The sequence below is a fragment of the Haliotis asinina genome, chromosome 9 (genome assembly GCF_037392515.1).
Source record: "Haliotis asinina isolate JCU_RB_2024 chromosome 9, JCU_Hal_asi_v2, whole genome shotgun sequence".
Lineage (NCBI taxonomy): Eukaryota > Metazoa > Mollusca > Gastropoda > Lepetellida > Haliotidae > Haliotis > Haliotis asinina.
Window position 1 is genome coordinate 64281388 of NC_090288.1, and position 19650 is coordinate 64301037.

The 19650-nt window shown below is 39.5% G+C and overlaps 2 protein-coding genes across 2 annotated transcripts in view; one reads left to right on the top strand and one right to left on the bottom strand.

Annotated features, from left to right (window-relative positions):
- LOC137297071 (uncharacterized) overlaps window positions 1-19650 on the bottom strand; it is a 28660-nt gene that overhangs the window by 4847 nt on the left and 4163 nt on the right. The window lies entirely within an intron of this gene.
- LOC137297070 (uncharacterized) overlaps window positions 3576-19650 on the top strand; it is a 55882-nt gene continuing 39807 nt past the window's right edge. Inside the window, exon 1 of the mRNA XM_067829041.1 lies at window positions 3576-3827. The gene's annotated coding sequence lies outside the window, so the exon portion shown is untranslated. The remainder of the gene's footprint in view (window positions 3828-19650) is intronic.

Below are 19650 nucleotides of genomic sequence, written 5' to 3' on the forward strand. Positions count from 1 at the left end.
TTTGTGTGAAAAGTTGACAACTATAAATTTTTAGTCCATTCCGTGGTAAAACAGTATCTTTTTCTTTGTGTGGAAAATATAAAGTTTTATCTATCACTTTTTTTTGTAATTTCTTTTTAGATTGCCCTAGAAACATGTGAAATAGATTTAAATAATGAAGACTCCTGCGGACTTTCATCTGAATCTGGAATTATGTGTGTTTTTGTTATTGAGATAGTCAAACCATAAGGTCTGTCATTTTTAGGTAAAATTCTGTTTGCTTGAATTTCACTTTGGAACCTAAGTCTAAGTAGTTTCTTTTTAAAATAAATTTTAACATAACTTGTGTCATTCCTTGTTGTTACCCTATCCCAATCAAACGTTAACAAATCAGGTAAAGTATAATTTTCAATTGCTTTTTCACAAGCAGTAACAAAATCATCTACATGTGTTGTCATGGTTTACAGATTAAAACAAAAAAGTCTAAATATGAATTTTTAGGTTGCTAACATACACCTGAACCTTATTCAACAAGCATGCGCTGAGAACTGTAAGCTTACTTTAAAAGGTAGAGTATCAGATTACACAATCAATCACTTAGAGAATTGTTTCACCTATATTATAACCACTGTGCAGTATGTTTACAGTGAATGAATTGAAAAAAACACAAGTACATGAACGTGGCCTTGGAGGCTATTCTCGCATGAGGAAACATGAGTTATTAGATTTGTTAAGTTTAAAGTAACAAAAAACACCTACTGTGAAAGAGGTTATAAAACAAGCTCGTGAACGAGAAATGCAGGGTTATTCTTGTATGAGGAAATCTGAGCTCATCGAATTACTAAAGGAACAAAAACCTATAGAATTACAATTCACACCTACTGAGCATGCTGCAGGAAAATATTTGAGAGGTTAGGAGATGGAAATTCAAAGAAACATAGACACTGAAGATATAAAACAATTGGTATTTGACAAAGTAAACCAAGAAATGAAAGATTTAAGAGGTATTAAATTTCAAGTCACATTAAAGATGACACTAGAGAAACAACAGTCAAATAAAGCAATTGAATACACCAATGTTTACTTCAGAGGTAAGCAAGAAGTTACAACGCCACCAGACACTATCAACTCTTCTACAGTCAGATCATTTGAAAAAATTCGAGAAACACTAGACGTTACACTGGTTGGGTTGTTGATAAGATTAATATGGTTTACCTAGATACAGCAAATTATGTACCATTGAGAGCTGGATTATTCTTACCGCTGCCTGAGTATTTTAAGAATAAACATGCTATGGTTAACGTTGAAAACCCTGGTGATAACTGTATGAGAATAGCGATATGATCTGCTAAATTTCCAGCTGAAAAACATTCTGACAGACTTTCCAGTTATTTAGAAGCTGATGGGATCAATTGGGAAGGTAAAGATGAACCCATCCCAATTTCTCAGATCAATAATTTAGAAAAAACAGAATCCAGACTTAGCTATAAATGTATTCGGACATGAAGGTAAAAATGTAGTAGTACACAGGATAAGTCCTTTAATGTATAAGGATGATCGTAAAATGATCAATATATTTATGGTACAACAAGGTGAAAAATATATATTACTACACATGTATTAAAAATATTTTTAGCCGTCTGTTGTACAATCAATCGAAACACAGGGAAAGAAACACTTTTGTGAAAGGTGCCTTCATGGGTTTTTTAGGTCAGGTCTACTTGATTCACATAGGATGATTGCCTAGGTGTAGGGGAGACAGCCGTACGAATAGATATGCTGAAAGAAAACAGCAGCCACAGAAATAAAATGCCAGTACCATACATTATCTACGTTGACTTTGAAACTATCATTAAACCAATTGATACAGTATCTCAATCCCTTCATACAAGTTTCACACAAAAAGTACAGGAGCATGAAGATGTAGATTCGGGTATGTGGTCGTTTGTTGTGATGGACAAACTAACCCTCCCGTTTTTTATAGAGGCCCAGGTGCAGCTGAAGAATTTCGGTTATGTTTGCAAAACGAAGATTACGAAAAGATTACGAAAAAATTATACAACAAAATTCCAATGCGTATGATACAAAAAGATCGGAAAACCCACAATAAAAGCACACATTGTCATGTATGTTGTAAACCTCTGAATGGGGATTCAGTTAGAGATCACTGTCACATTACTGGTAAATACAGAGGTGCCGCTCACAATCACTGTAATCTAAAGTTGAGAATCAATCCTAAAATTATTCACATTCGGTGGTGTTTCACAATCTTCGTGGTTATGATTCACACTTGATTATGCAAGCTGATTCAAAGGCTAAAGGTAACATATCATGTATCCCAAACTATATGGAAAGATATATATCCTTGTCACTAAACAGGTTGAGATTCAGTTTCTATTGTCTTTGGTCAAGGCAAATAACCCTTACGACTTAGCTATAACTAATCAGTACACAGAAGAGGAAACTAGATCTTTGCTGCTACGTAAGGGAATCTACCCGTGTGAATATATGGATGACTGGTCTAAGTTTAATGAGACACAATTACCTTCCATTAACTGATTCTTCAGTGAGCTTTCTGATGCATCTGTTCACAAGATGATTATGAACACGCTAAAATGGTATGGGAAAAACTGGGTTGTAAGAATCTGGGTCATTACCATGATTTATATTTAAAAACAGATGTGTTACTGTTAGCTGATGTTTTTGAGATATTCAGAAAAACACGTTCAAAGCAATATGGATTGGACCCTGCATGGTATTATTCGAGTCATGGACTTTCATGGAATGCTTTACTAAAGATAACTGGTGTAGTATTAGAATTATTTACTGATTACAGTATGCATCTATTTCTTGAGAAAGGATTACGCGTCGGTATTTCCATGGTATCAAAACGTTATGCCAAAGCTAATAACAAGTATGTGACAGGTTACAATGCTAAGAAACCTTCAAACCACCCACTCTCCCTGGATGCCAACAATCTGTACGGCTGGGCCATGAGTCAGTATTGACTGACCATCAGATGGACGTCATGAGTATTGCATCGGATTCAAACAAGGGTTATATACTGGAAGTGGACTTATATTATCCTGAGAAATTGCGCAGATCTCACAACAGTTACACTCTGGCACCACAAAGGTTGAGGGTTAAACAAGACTCGATGTCCGAGTACCAACATAACCTGATAAATGGACTGCTAGCAAATGTAGAAAAACTGGTACCTAATTTGATGAGAAAAACAAAGTATATCGTTCACTACCGTAACTTACAGTTGTATTTATCACATGGTATGAAGCTTGCTAAAGTACATAGGATACTTAAGTTTGATCAGAGCCCATGGATGGAACCCTGTATTAGAATGAACACAGATCTGAGAAAGACAGCTATTAACGACATTGAGAAAAACCTATACAAACTCATCAACAGTTCTGTATGGAAAAACAATGGAGAATTTAGGAAAATGAGTTAATGTCAAGCTAGTCCGGTCATGTGAGGAAAACATGCTCAGGAACCTGATAGCCAGCCCTGCATACAAAAGAAGTACTATTTTCGATGATGACTTGGCAGCTATACATATGAAAAAGAGCCACATAAAACTTAATCGTCCTGTTTACGTAGGTATGAGTATCCTAGACTTATCCAAACACCTGATGTACGACTTTACTATAACGATCTAAAGAAGCAGTACGGAGACAGATGTGAAGTGTTATACACGGATACGGATTCATTATTAATGGAGATTCAAACAGAGGATGTGTATAAGGATATGAATACCAATATAAACCTGTATGATACCAGTGACTACCCGAGAGACTATCCTATGTACAATCAAGTCAACAAAATGTTCTTAGGTAAGATGAAGGATGAATGTGCAGGCACACCAATCGCTGAATACCTTGGGATTGAGACCTAAAATGTATTCTATGCTAAAATAAGGAATGCTAAAGGTGTGTAAAAGAATGTGGTTAAACAGCCTATTAAGCATACCTTATACAAACAGGGTCTATTGGAGAAGAAAACGTTTAAACACCAATGAATACACTTCGTAGTGATGGGCCTAAGATATTCAGGTTGACTTCAAGTAAAACGTCTCTATCTCCAATAGATACAAAACGATGGATAGCTTCGGATGGTATTAATACCTACACTTCCAGTCATAAAAATATTCAAATAACATATATATAATGAAGAAAACTTACTACAGCCCGCGAGGATATTGGAAAGGGGTAGATGCTATGAATAAATTAGCACATGTTTCAGAAGAAAAGGCCAAAGCCTGGTTACAAAAACAAGCTATATGGCAAGTTTACTTGCCAGCGCCAAATATATACCCAGGAGAAACATCAGTATTCATATTCCTAATCAAGTTCACCAGGCCGACCTGTTGTTTCTTCCACACGACACGGACAGAGGTAAAACCTACAAGTACACCCTGACAGCTGTGGACATAGCCAGTCAATACAAGGATGCGACACATGCTTAAGTAGCCCAAGGATTCGAACGAATATACAAACACAGTCTGTTGACGTGGCCTTGAGAGTTGCAAGTCGATCCAGATTGAGAATTTATGGGTGCTGTGTCACAACTGCTAGCAAAACACAATACCAAGATAATGAGGGGGTGCAGCCAGAGAACATCGAAGTCAATCCATAGTCGAGAGATTCAATCACTCCATAGCCAAATGTTTGTTTGCACACCAATATCATGTGATTTAGAATTGGGGCCCCACACAGAAATACTGAATGGGTGGTGCGACTTACTCGGGTGGCTGACTATGAACAATGAAGTAACAAGACTACACAATAAGAGACCAGTAGAAACAATCTGTATGAAATCTGTAGTATCAGAGGCAGCCGCACCCCGTAGAAAAAATAAAATCCAGATCGCGCACTTGTTAGATATTTATATCAACCAGGTGAAACCGAGGGAGACACCTATATGGTCTATGAAAACGTACAATATCGATGGAGTGGCTATCAAAGACGGGGAACCTATCCTATATTTCTTGGAAAATGGGCCACGTAGAGGATTTGTTCGTGAGGAATTACAAATCATCCCACAGGGATGAAAAAAAATATTTATGTATTTATCTTTAACAAACGTTTTTCTTCTTCTTGTAAATAAGCTGAAATCGTTTTCTATCCGCACCAGGGGCTTTACAGAATTGGTAATCACCTTTAACCCCTATACCACACACAGAACACGTATAGTTAGTATAACATTTAGGGTGAAAACAACAATAACTCTCAATTTTGCTTCCTTTACCACAAATGTCAGTCTTTCCTATAAGTACCCAGTGACAAGTATGCGGTGTTGTCGTTATTCTAATATAATATTTTGTGTAATTAGTCTAATTGTTTAACAAGTAACACTGTTGCTGCTACCCCCAGTACCACGAAGACCAACTCACGATCTTTCTGCCCCTCTGAAGGAGTGTAATAATCGTTGGTTCATGTAATGGTTCCAGTTGTTTACTCATTAAAACGAAGTATTCTTTCATAGCTTCATCGACATCCTTGAAAGATCTAACAGAATGATTTTTGCACTGGAGTTGAGTATAAAATCTAGTCTCCTCATTCATCTCATAGCATTTTCAGCCTGTGCAGCCTGTAATTTTTCTACTGCTATATTGTGTCGTTTTTGTTCCGCTTCTACCTCAGCCGCGCTTGACCCTCCAAATTGTGAAAATAGAAAATTACTCATGCTAAGGCATTCAAAGAGCCCCACCAACTATCATTGCTACTGTGGTCATATATTTAATACTTTAAAATATTTTCAGGTATTACCATAACGTCCTTGGTGGCCATCGCCATACCAATATTCATAGTAAGCATAAAAATATCCTTTCAGGTCAAAGTCGAGTTTTATAGTCGGTTGTTTTATAATCATTTTAGCCAAACGAGGGTATCCTACTGCTAATCCAGAAACCACTAATGCGTGGTATGCATAGTTAACGAATGTTTTCCCCTCAGACATACTATATATCAAGGAAATATATAATTTTAATTATAACATAATATGAGGGTCTATTTCTGGGGTGACTTGCAGTCGGCTGTCACAACTGGCTGTGGTGACTTGCAGTCGGCTCTCCACTGGACCATATATAATGAAACAACAGCAGTGGCAACTACGCCACCTACTGTCACACATAATTTGTAATTATGTTTATTGTGCCTGGCTGAGGCATTTTTTCTACCAGCTTCAACTCCTTTTTGGTTCTTCTTCGTCTTGGTGACTGGCTCCGTGTTTCAGTGTTTTTCCTCCTCTGGAATCTTCCTGGGCAGTATCCATCTTGTACAATATTATGTTTTACAGATTAAGATAGATATGCAACAGAGAGGGTTTGGGTGATCCTGGCACAGTCAGGCCAGTAAGGCTCATCATCAGCTCGGGGGCCTTGTCCCTTCTTACACGCAGACCAGACAGCAAAACACTGCCTAGTTGAACCCACCAAGAACTTTCAGGATAATATGAAGTGTTACAGTTAAGAATTTACTGTGACAAACAATGTAAGAAATCCCCTGTAAACCAGCAAAACAGAACAAAGACAAGTTTAAAATATTCAGATATCATTATTTAGCAACGAGAGCAAGGTATACAAAGTCACAATTCAATTTCACAATACAGATTTCAAATACAATATGAATACGACAAAATATAAGGCAATGGGTCACAAAACTATATAGTATAGCAAACTCACCAAAGTCTTAGTGTGAGAGAAAATCAACTATGCAGAATGTAAACACAGTGATTGGTCTGAAGGCGTTGACGATTGGTGGCAATGATGTAACTCCAACGAATGTGTGTCTCTGTGTCACTCATAACACGGCAGGTATCATTTATATATATTTTCAGTCGTTTCCCGAAAGCTTGGGCACATACTGCCATCGCCAACACTGTAGAATGCCCTCGAATAAGTCTCCCGGAAGTAAACACATAGAAAACTAAGAGCAGATCAATTCTGGAAATCCAGTATCCTATAAGTGCTGACCATCTAAACGAAATGTGACCCATCATAATAAGTATTCAAAACACTAAATGTTGTGACCAAATAATAATTATTACTTAAGTAAAAACAAATTTTTTTTCAAATATACAGAAAACACAGGCTCGTAACAAAAGGCTCCCCAACACTGCAGCCTTCTGCATTACCCAGATTGTCAGAAGGGCTGTACTTCCAGTTCAGGGTCGTACCATGGATGGACCTCAGGGTCAAAGCCACAGGCATGGCAGAGACGATAGTAAAAGCAGCGAGCCATGCCACCATGTCTTTTATGGTATGCTCTTTGTGCCAAGGAAGGGCATCCACTGACAAGGTGTTGGGCAGTCTCTGTAAATTCATTCCAAAGACGATATTTCATGTTCACATTTTGGTTTAGAATCACGTTCTGGGATTGCGAGTGGGAAGTGACTGGTCCTGACCTGCAAAAAGGAAGCCCTGAGGTTCACATTTGAGATCAGCCGACTTCATCCAGGCGAAGGAGTCAGTTGGATTGCTCCTCTGTTCCAGCAATCCAGCGATGCAATGACTTCTCAGACAGGTTCTCCACAAAGGATCGACTCTGCGCAGACTTGGTTTACTCCCATCCCTGTACCGTCCAGTAGCACATGGTCATCAACAAAATCAACTTCAAATTTCAGATTGTGTCCAACAGCCTTGGCACGCTTAAAATAGCTGTGGAATTCCTTGCTTTTATCATGAGTCTTGACGTGCATCACCAAAGGATCATCCAATAAATAGATACTAGTATGTGCAAAGTACACAATAAAATTCTGTCATGAAGGATTATTATGTTTTACAGATTAGAACTGAAATGCAGCAGAGAGGGTTTGGGTGATCCTGGCACAGTCAGGCTGGTAAAGCTCATCATCAGCTCAGGGCCCTCACCCCTTCTACACGCAGCCCAGACAGCGACTGGGACTTCTCGCAGAAAACACTGCCTAGTCGAACCCACCGAGAACTTTCCGGAGAATGAAGGATTATTATTATTATCATGTTTTACAGATTAAAAATTGAAATGTAGCAGAGAGGGTTCGGGTGATCCTGGCACAGTCAGGCTGGTCAAGCTCATCATCAGCTCAGGGCCCTCGCCCCCTCTACACGCAGCCCAGACAGCGAATGGGACTTCTCCCAGGAAACACTGCCTAGTCGAACCCACCAAGAACTTTTCGGAGAATATGAAGGCTCCCCAACACTGCAGCCTTCTGCATTACCCAGATTGTCAGAAGGGCTGTGCTCCCGGTGGAGAACCCGGGCACTCTCCTCATCTGCGCCAAGAGATCAGGAGGTACCAAACCAAGGGCACCGAGAACAATGGGGAGCCTGACGACAGTGTACTTGGGATGCAAGCGAGACATTTCAAAGGCGAGGTCCGCATATTTATCATGCTTTTCCTGAATCTTGCCAATCACATTGCTGTCAAAAGGGACAGAAAATTCAATGATATAAATAATTTCATTGGCTTTATCAAAAAGGACAAGGTCAGGTTTGTTGGCTGGAATTCGTCTCAGGCTGTATATTGGCCTATTCCAGAGAAGTTTGTAGCTGTCATTTTCCAGGACGCCCTGGACATGCTCAGCGTCGTACCATGGATGGACCTCGGAGTCAAAGCCACAGGCATGGCGGAGACGATAATAAAAGCAGCGAGCCATGCCATCATGTCTTTTAAGATATGCTGTTTGTGCCAAGGAAGGGCATCCACTAACAAGGTGTTGGACAGTCTCTGTAAATTGATTGCAAAGACGACATTTCATATTGATATTTTCTTTAAGAATCACATTCTGGCGATTGCGAGTGGGAAGTGACTGGTCCTGAGCAGCAAAAAGGAAGCCCTCAGTTTCACATTTGAGACCAGCCGACTTCATCCAGGCGAAGGAGTCGCTTGGATTGCTGTTCTGTTCCACACACTGCATATACACACGATGCAATGGCTTCTCAGACAGCTTCTCCACAAAGGACCGACTCTGGGCAGACTTGGTGAAAGACTTCACCTGGTTTACTCCCATCACTGTACCGTCCAGCAGTACATCGCCATCAACAAAATCAACTTCAAATTTCAAATTGTGTCCAACAACCTTGGCACGCTTAAAGTAGCTGTGGAATTCCTTGCTTTCATCATGAATCTTGACGTGCATCACCAGAGAATCATCTGACAAATAAATATGTGCAAAAGTACACAATAAAATTCTGTCATGAAGAGCTTCCACATTAATCAAACCCCGACCTCCCGAATTGATTGGCATATATAAACGATTAAGAGAGGAGCGAGGATGGTGTGCTCTGTTATCAGACATGATCCTTCTGGTCAGGCGGTCAAGACTCTTGATGTCTTGTTTTGTCCAATCAACTACTCCAAAGGAGTAGGAGAGGACTGGCACAGCAAAAGTATTGGTGGCTTTGACTTTGTTTCGAGCATTTAGCTCTGAACTCCAGATTTTCTTTAAACGAGATTTATACTCGGCCCGAAGTTTATCTTGAATCAGGGCATTCTGGAGCTTGTCTCGAACTTTCCAAGATAGGTGTAGGCCTGATCTTCCACAAGATGCTCAATAACTCCTCCCCCTTGTAACTTGACCAATCCATCATTAGTTACCTTGCCACGTTTCAGATGTAGAGTATTACATTTGTCGAGTCCAAATGTCATGCCAATATCATTAGAGAAGGACTCGACAAGGAGAACCTGTTCTTTCAAATTGGTCTCTCCTTTGGCAAGGAGCTCGATGTCATCCATATAGAGGAGATGAGTGAGAGGTGTTGGGGATCTGTGCTAAGGAGGTCCGGGATGGTACCCTTCCTCCCCGTTGAGCAGGAAACTCAAAGGATTTAGAGACAGAGAAAAAAGCAATGGACTGAAGGAGTCCCCCTGAAATATTCCCCTTCTGATTGGAATAGATTCCGATGTCTGCACCTCTCCTTGCGAGTACATCTCAAGTTGAGTCGACCAGCAACTCATTAAAGACTTGAGTAAATCAAGTAGTCGCTCAGGGAGGTCAATACACTGAAGAGACTTCAGAATCCATTCGTGAGGGACAGAGTCGTATGCCTTTTTGTAGTCTATCCAGCACATGGAGAGGTTGCGGTGGTATGTTTTAGCCTCTTCCAAAATCATTTTCTGTACAAGAAGTTGATCCTTGCACCCCCAACATCCCTTTCTCGCCCCCTTCTGCTCTCTGTAAATTATCTCATTGTAAGAGCAGTAACATGACATGAGGTTTGACAAACGCCCTGTGAATAATTTATATTGAGCATTTAGACATGTGATAGGGCGGAAGTTTTTGGGATCAGTCAAGTCTCCTTTTTTGGGAAGGAGTATTGTGCGACCTTTGCAGAACCATGGAGGAACATCACCTGTATCCACAAGAGAATTGAAACAGTGAAGGAGTGGTGCTTGGACACAGGGAAACAGTTTCCAATACCGGTTTCGAATGCCATCAGGCCCTGGAGCTGTATTAGATTTGGACTTCTTTATAACAGTCTTCAGGCAATCTGGTGAGATGTAACAGACAAATGACCTACTTACTTTCTCATGCATTGCATGGTCATAATCACTTACCCATGGTGCCTCCAGGTTACAGTCGCCGGGTACAGACCACAACTGTTTCCAGAACCTTTCACTGGCAGCCATGGGAGGCCGTTTATCATGCTCATCAACACCACTTGTCTTGAGTTGCCTGTAAAATTGCTTTTCATTATTTTTGAAAAGTTTATTTTGTTTGATAAATTTGTTTCTCTTTTCCCATTTTTTCTTTCTTTCTGTCCAAACTTTTATTTTTGCCTTAAGAGAATCGACAATTTGGAGAAGTACCGTTTCTTTTGTTGTCTTGTACTGTAATTTTATTTTTCGCCAAATTGCCTTTTGTCGTTTAGACATGGGATTCCCTGATGATCTTAATTTCAGGCACAGCTCTATCCAGGAAATATATTTCCTAGTTTCTGTTAATTTGACTTGAAACCGCTTTTTTCTTGGTTTATTGATTTTAGCATTAGAGGACTTTTCTTTGGAAACTGTGTGAAGTTCCTCCAAGGTTCGAGCGGCAGCATAGACACAACAATTTACTTCATGTAATGAACAGTCCGCAGGAAGTTTTAAAGAGATAATTTCATTTAGTAAATCAATTTCATTTTTGGGAAAAGACACGTTTAGTTGTTTAATTGGCCTCCGTTTCTCTAAAGGTAAATCACAAATTTCCTCATAAATAGATGTAAACAAAATGTACACAGAATTTTCGGTAAGGTCTGCAACTGAAGAAGAGGAAGAGTGAGGGTCCAAAATTTCGGGGCCAATTGGCTCTTTCTCGGAAGAGTTTCCACCAGGAAGAGGAAAGAGGTTGACGCGGACGTCCATCAGAAGTTTTGGGTCTGCTGCCACTTGAGCATTTAGCTCTTGCAAAGGTTCCTGACGGGCACCAGTTGTTTGTTGAACTGGCTCACGGGGCATAAGATGTTTTAGCCGCCGGAGTTGATCTCGGAGATTTTGCTCCGTCAGGTAAGCATACATGGGCATGGCTTTGTTATTATTATTATTATTATTATTATTATTTGTTTTCTTAAATTTACAATGCTTTGCTGTGATGATTGCTGCCATCATCGGGGCGAGATACATACCGTATTTGTGATACAAAGCACAACTGATATAGCTCTGGGTAATAGTAGAATCTATCACTTTTGTCATCTCAGCTCTGAGTTGTGCCTCATACCTAACGTATAATTTATTGATTTCCTCATCTGACATTTTCTGAATTTTATCAGCAGTTATGTTTTCTCCTAAATATTGTTTCCCTTACCACCCACAACTAGTGTAACCAGTCTGTCTCACTGCTTCTTATCCTTTTGGTCATCTGAAACTAACATCTGTTCTAGTAATTCACCACACTCCACTTTATAATATAGTAATCTAGTCTTTATTTTTATAAAATAACATCCAACATACATTAAATACATAGAGACAAAGGTTACGTTTCACACGACTAGAACATAAAAAACGACATGTATACTAGAATTTACCAAAATATTACTAAAACATTACTCAAACGTACTGAAACGTTACTAAAAATTACTAAACGTTACTAAAACGTTACTAAAATTTACAAAAAATTACTAAGCTATTACTTGGTAATCCACTGGTTGGTGGGTTTTCAGCACGAGCTTGGCATATTTTTTAGTTTCAGCGAGCTGTTTCTTCACCCGTTCCCGGTCTGGTTTACTCTTCACATCGTTCTCTCTCAAACACTCCTCGAACGAATCCCTGTTCTTGCAATCAAATAATGCCACTCATCGCGTCTGCACAATCAAATCTTTCAACACGGAGTTGAAGTTTTGTGTCAGCACCCAGATAGTGTGATTTGCATGCCGGCCAGAGAAGGTTAGGTACGATAGAATGTCTCTCGTTTGTGTTATCTCTCTTTTAGCGCTACAGTCATCCAGGATGACCATCATCGGTTTTCCCTTAAACAGGTTGTGAAAAACGTTTAAACACTCTCGTAGTTGTGTACCCGGGTCGATTCTGTGTACGTCCGGGTCCGTCTTTACACAGGATCTATCCTTGTAAGTCTTGTTCATGTTTATAGTAGGGCAGAAGATGTTTTGTCAAATATGAATTTATAATACCACTCCAACAAATCCAGTATGAAAACGGTCTTACCATAACCCGTCTGCCCACATATTATAGCGCAGTGCAGAGTAAATTAATAGATAGCATGCACGAATCTTCCATTGTCTATATTAAGTTGCCCGTCCATAATTACATATAAATATAATTTTAATTTTCCAGATGATTTAGAATTCTTTGTTATTTGAATTGTTATCCCCTTGCTTCCATTTTCTATGTGACGACTGCTACCGTGTAGAGTGTCAATCATCCGTCAGTATCATATCCAACTATAACGAGTACTTTCTGGTTAAGTAATCACCGATATTCACGGGGTATAGATCCAGGTCACTAACCATGTTGTCGACTATTGAGTTTTGTTTTATCGTTGGTAGCTCACACTGCTGGTGCGTTGTCATTCCATGGCTAAATAACTGATTAGGCACTCCCTCTATGGTCACTTCTACTTTGACGATTTCTGGGCTGAATAAATTTCTCGCTGTCTCTTTTGAATACATTGTATTCCTCCATGGGTATGATTAAAATACATTTCATCATTCGCACCGGAACGTTCATGTTGATATTCCATAATGTGTCGCTCTTTTATCGAGTACTACTATTCTTTGTCGCAGTATCCGATTGTAGAGGATAGTGTTACGGTTAAGAATTTACCGTGACAACAATGTAAGAAATTCATTTGTAAACCGGCAAAACAGAACAAAGACAAGTTGTTTCCGTTCAAATTCTGTATTATTATGCATTGAGAGCAAGGTATACAAAGTCACAAGTCAATATAACAATGCAGATTTCAGGTACAATTCAAGAGAGACAAAATCTAAGTCAATGGGTCACAAAATACAATATAGCAAACTCACCAAAGTCTTGGTGTGTGAGACTATGGCAGAATGTCAACACAGCGATCGGTGCGACAGCAGATAATGTAGGTCAGGCGTTGACGGGTTTTCAAGCATTGGCTGTGATGTGAATGAGTGTGAGTGTCAGTGTCGCCCTCAGCACAGCAACCAGCCTTTTTATATATTCTAAGTGATTTCCCGAAAGTTCGGGCACAAATGAACATCATCAACACTGTAGAATGCCCTAGAATAAGTCTCACGGAAGCAAACACGTCGAAAACTAGGAGCAGATAAATTCTGGAAAAGCAGAATGCTAAAAGTGTTGACCAGCTATTAAAACGAAATGTGACCCATCATATTTAATATTCAAAACACTAAATGTTGTGACTCAATAATAGATATCACTGAATTAATAACAAAAATATACAGAAAAGACACACTCGTAACAATAGTCATTTTTCCAGAGTACTGATTTCGAATCTGCCTGGCAAGATCCCGACTAGTCACTTTATGGAACTCCAACGATATGTTGTTTATCTCATAACTACCCTCATTATTGTTTGGTATACGCACGACTTTGCTGTAATCATTGAACGTGAGCTCGTATTCCAACCCGACTTGGTAAAACGGTGAATGTCCAGTTAGTAACGCAAAGTCTAATGGGATACAAAACCTGTTCCCATATGCTTCATAACTCGGTTGTTCCCTAACCAATATTTGGGGCTAATTCTTCTACCATGAAAATGTACCCGATACGTAACCTATTTGATGTTTTGTTACCGAATCCCTGATACGCACCATTATCGCGTTCAGTTTTACTTTTCCGTAGGTAACGGTAATACACATCACTATCGTCTATACTAAGGACCTCGTTACAGCTAAATTTATGGTGGTCTTCTTGACACGATAGCATGACCCATATCATTCACGAGCTCACATTTGTCGTTTTCTGAAGTCAACGTGATATTAAACGCCAGTCGTGCCAGACCCGGAACAATAATGTCGTTCTCACCCACGTTTGGGAATCTAACCACAAGTAATTGGCTCTGGTCTATCTTGCTGGGATTATTTGTAATAGTAACCGACTGATGCACGGCTTTGACGCCTAGTGGTTCTCTTAATCTTCAGAAAGGATTTAGCTTTCTACCGCATGGCATTATTATATATTTATATTAATACAATATAATTTCAAAAATATGGACGATTTTGAGATGGATGATTTTGGAGCGACTGCTCCTCCTGATGTCGATTACGATGAAGATACTTCGTTTACTAGTTCTTCATTGAGCAATGAATTATTGAAAACAACAGTAGACGGTTATTACGATGCATTAAAAAGTGATAAAAACTACATCGTGCCTACTGGCCGAGACTATTCAAAGTTTACTTTAGATAAGAAGGGCACTCTACGGCTCAAAGATTACCCGGAATTTGATATCATTAATTTTTTTTTTTTTTTTTACAAAAACAAACCATATGCCTTGTCATCTTTGGCCACACTCAAAGGGGGTATCAAAATTATACGTGATCACCTAAACATACATGGTTATGGTGGTGCAAAACCTAAGATTCCTCTGAAAGTCGTTCAAGATCTGCAAGCTACCACATCCGAACTGAGTAATAGTGGTGACATGACACAGCCTGCCACAGAAACGTCTGACAGTATCGAAAAACTGTTGAGTAGACACTGGGATAAACCATTACCAGGATTTGAATTTCCAATGAGGGAATTGTACGGTCTAGACGAAGCCTTGAAACACGTACGCGGAGAACTCGTGAACAACATGGGGAAACTGAACGAACTAGAGGAGCACACTGCCAGTGAAAAAAAAGCAAACTCAGGGAAACGGAAGACGACGACATGAAGCTCGTATCACGGAACGCATTAGTAATTTAGAAGATGAGAGATGTAGCCGATTAGAATTCGCTTCCTCGAATCGTGAACAGCTTCGAACTCAGATCAATCACATTCGGGAAACTATCAATAGAATACTGAACGAGGATACCTTAGGTGACAGGATTAGAATTTTGTTCCGTGAGCAAGGTATCACTACTGTCAGCGTTCTGACAGCATTAGGTTTCATTATATCAACTATATTGTAGCATCAGTTACTGGAGGAGGATCCCCCAGTGGGACTACCCCACACCCAACACCGAGTGGTGGTGATTTCAGAGATTGGATAACAACCCATCTCAAATCACTCGGGGAAACCCTGGCTAAACTCGCTGTAAGGCCGCAGAAGCCCTACACGGAATCTTAGGAAGTATTGTATCGTGGTTGCTCAGCACACTGGGTAAAACCGTCAGGTGGCTTAGTCAAAATCTGTGGGCCGTGGGTGGGCTGGTGTACGCTTCAGCTAAGGAATTTTTAAACAAATAAGATACAAGCTGACTGCGATACCTCCGACAACCAACACTGATTTTACTATCTATATGCTGCTGATTGGATGCCTGCACGTTGGGGGATACTGTTGGGGATGCCCCTGGTTTAATCATTGGCTCTGGTGGTGATGTCACTATACCCGTTTCACCAGTATGCGTTGATGGTTGTACGTGGAAGACGTTGACGTCGGTGTTAACACCCAATTTTTGATTGGCCGTGGCGATGATTATTTCATTGTTGTAGCCCGTTATTTTATTATACTCAGACGCATGTCGCTCGGAGCCATGTGCAATCCCACACCGAACACGTTGTCCACTTTTGACCTGGCATATTGCAAAGTGTCCTGGTATCGTTTTATAGCACTAGGTAGATCTACTGGCGATCCGATAGCATCCTCAGTATTAGCCACGAATTGTTTCTGCGCGTCGTTTCCACTACCTATGATACTGGATCGCGCCTGTGATTCAGCCCCCAGAATAGCCCACACGTACTTTCTAATCGAATCGTTTAAATGAATAATACCAGTGCGAATGTATCCTTTCGATATATCCAGCATAAATCTTTTCCAATCATCTTCCGAACCGGGAGGCTGTTCCACTTTTTGGATAGTGAAAGCAACATCACCTTTATAATTCATACAATCGTCTCTCCATTCATTACTCGACAGAGCTTAGTCCCGCCTAAGTATACCTCGTCTCACTAAATCATCACTGGCATCTTCCACTGGTTTTGGTCTATATTTGGTAGGTCTAGGAACATTATCATCAAAGGCATGGAAAAAGTTTCCATACTAAACATTTTCCGTTTCAGAAAGTTTGTTAGTAAATCTTTTTTGAATGCTTTACCTGAGAGCCCATCACTGTAAGGAATTCCTAAACCATGGTTTAGACCTGGTAAACGCCAATCGGTCTTAGGGTCAATACCGAATTCACTACAAATCCTTTCGTAAGCCCGTCTTTGATATGGGTTTTTCGTTACATTCCACGCCATGTCCTGTGGAACTGGAGCGCTGATCTCTTTGAGGATACGCCTAATCTGGTAGTATACGTGAAACGTTAAAATTGATTTACTCAAGGCATCACGCCTAGTGTCTGTCAACGTCTGACTGCACCCAGTCGTTGCGCACCATATCACGAAATTGAGTTTGTTCTGCCCAAACTGCATCGGGTTACTGAACCACGCGTGGACAGATTTCTCATCAGTGACTAATAGCTTATACTTTCCAAACACATCTACAAACTGGGTTTTGAAATACGAACCATCCACATCAACTAAGATTTTCATGTGTGTTAAGTCGGAGGCATTTATATTATCGGTTTTTTTGGTAACGTACTTCGGGTTTATACATATTATTATATATTATATAAACATAATAATATGTACATTACTCTTCCAGATATAAAGGGTGGTGAGGCCGTTCAATTTACAGACGCTATCGATAACACGTCTGGTCAACTCGAAATAGCACTATGTGATATAACCTACTGTCCACAATGGACAAACATTAATAATAATAAGATGTTTGTTAGTTGAGCCAGACACCTAATAACCGATGGATGCTACAGCGTATGTTCTCTTAACGATGAAATTTTCAAACATTTAGGAGCTGAACTTAAAATAACTGACTCAAACGGAACAGTGGTGTTGATAAACAATAGTGTAAACAAAGTGAGACTAGGCCGACCATCGGCGAATATACTAGGGCTACCATCAGAAGAAATAAAACCTAATATCACCGTCACCGGTAGGAAATTTCCAAAGCTAGTTCCATACCAGGAGCTATATGTTCATCTCGATCAGCTTAGCACAAAGGGTAACATAAAACATGAAAACCCTTCCACGTTGTTGAGGGCTGTCCCGGTTAAAACAGAAAAATACAATGATGGACGAACTGAGTCATTTTCACCGAGACAGTATACAAAACCGATAAATCGTAGAATTTCTGAATTAAAAATATCAATTTTAAATAAAAAAAATAATACTATAAATATAGGATACTTAAGCGTAACACTACAGATACAGTAATGGCTAGTAATCAAGGCCCAGGAATGCGAATACAAAATGCATTAATGTTGGTTTATCAGACCTAGGTGATACTAGAGGGTTTGCTGACTCAGGAATAGATGGTAAAATATACGCTTTTAAGCTTATGAACAACATTTCCAAACGCTTTGAAGTTCTCATCGTCGGTGGTGATTCTGGTAGTACCTTTAACCTAGATACATCAAGATCTATCAGCAACAGATGATATGACATAGTTCGTAATGACGAGGATGACTGGAGAATATACCTATTGTTTGGTGGTAAATTACTCGATCTAGAAGACTTTGAAAGAATGAACGTTGAACAAAACAAACCATACTATCTAATGCTCACTGATGATAACAAGTGGGTGATGTTACCATCTCGAATCGATTGGCTTCTTAGCATAAGTTCACCATACGTTTTTATGGAAAACAAAGACCACTACCTAAACAAAGTCGTAAATAACGGAACCCTGCTCGTAGGTTACGTCCCATCACAGAGGCGCAGTGTATTAATTACACCAGTCTCGAGTATAGCAGCCCACATGCGATCGGGTAAACTGGTTACTGAATTCAACGGTGTGACCGACCTGCTGGAAAAACTCCCAGAGAATTCAATGCTGGCCCTACAGGTCTATTTAGGTCAACCAACATTTGAGCCCACTGAAATCGTGAAGGGAATCAAAATCAATTGGTCTAAAAGACAAGAGAATCGAGTTTGCTCTATTTATGTGCGGGCAATGCATAATTCACGAACAAACATACAAGGTGTCATCGTTACATTGGAAGACACTATATCTCTAACCAAGATTTTTCTATCCGATCACATAAATTATATTAGTTTGAAGTTCACGAACGAGACATTATCAGAAAAACAATAGGAAACAATTTTCTAACAGTTATATAAAATGTTAAGCAGTCACTCCAATGTAACACTCGGTGATCTAGGTGACACAAAGCGATTCAATTCACCTGGTGAAGAAGGCACCCCATACCTCCTACACTTTAAAGACGACGCATACGAACGAATGCCACTAGCAGGTTTTACAGAGCTTGAATGGTTAATTAAAATAACACTAACCAGCCCTTACATCTTTTTTAATCAGAATGAGTTCGTTTCCAAAGTTACTAACAACGGGGTACTTCTCACATCCTTTAATCCCTTAAAAGATAATACTATACAAGTGTTACGAATACATGTTAGCTCCAGTCAACTTGAACACCAGTTCAGTAATGCGAAGTATTTACGATTACCAACGTGATTGTTTTCAGATTCAAATTATGGTATGAAACCATACACCACATTAATCATAGACATACATCTAGCAGAGATTTCCGAGCCAAGAATACTTTTAGATGGACAGAGAATAATTTGGTTTAAAAGACATGAGAATAAACGTTGCCGAATCATAATAAGGCAAGGTTATGAGCCATTAATAAGCCCAGATGGGGTTCATATTGTAGATAAAAACATACCTATTAATATTTCACCCATTTACCTATACGATAATCTAAACCTCATAAGCCTTAAATATATTAATCAAAAATTAAATGACAGATTATTAAAAATAATTTATAAAATATATTATAGACACACAGAATGGGGCTGTATCCAAGCCTAGATGAAGAAGGAAATGCAAAGGGGAGTGTAGAGGGGTTTCGACTTAAACAGATATGTGAAATAATACGACAGCTAGAACAAGAGCGTGATATTCAGGCATCACTACATAAAAATAAAATACAGCTTTAAACTACATAGATGGTGCTGATACCACACTAATGCATGTGTCAACTAGCATGGGATCAGGAGCAGTAGGAGTTGGGCT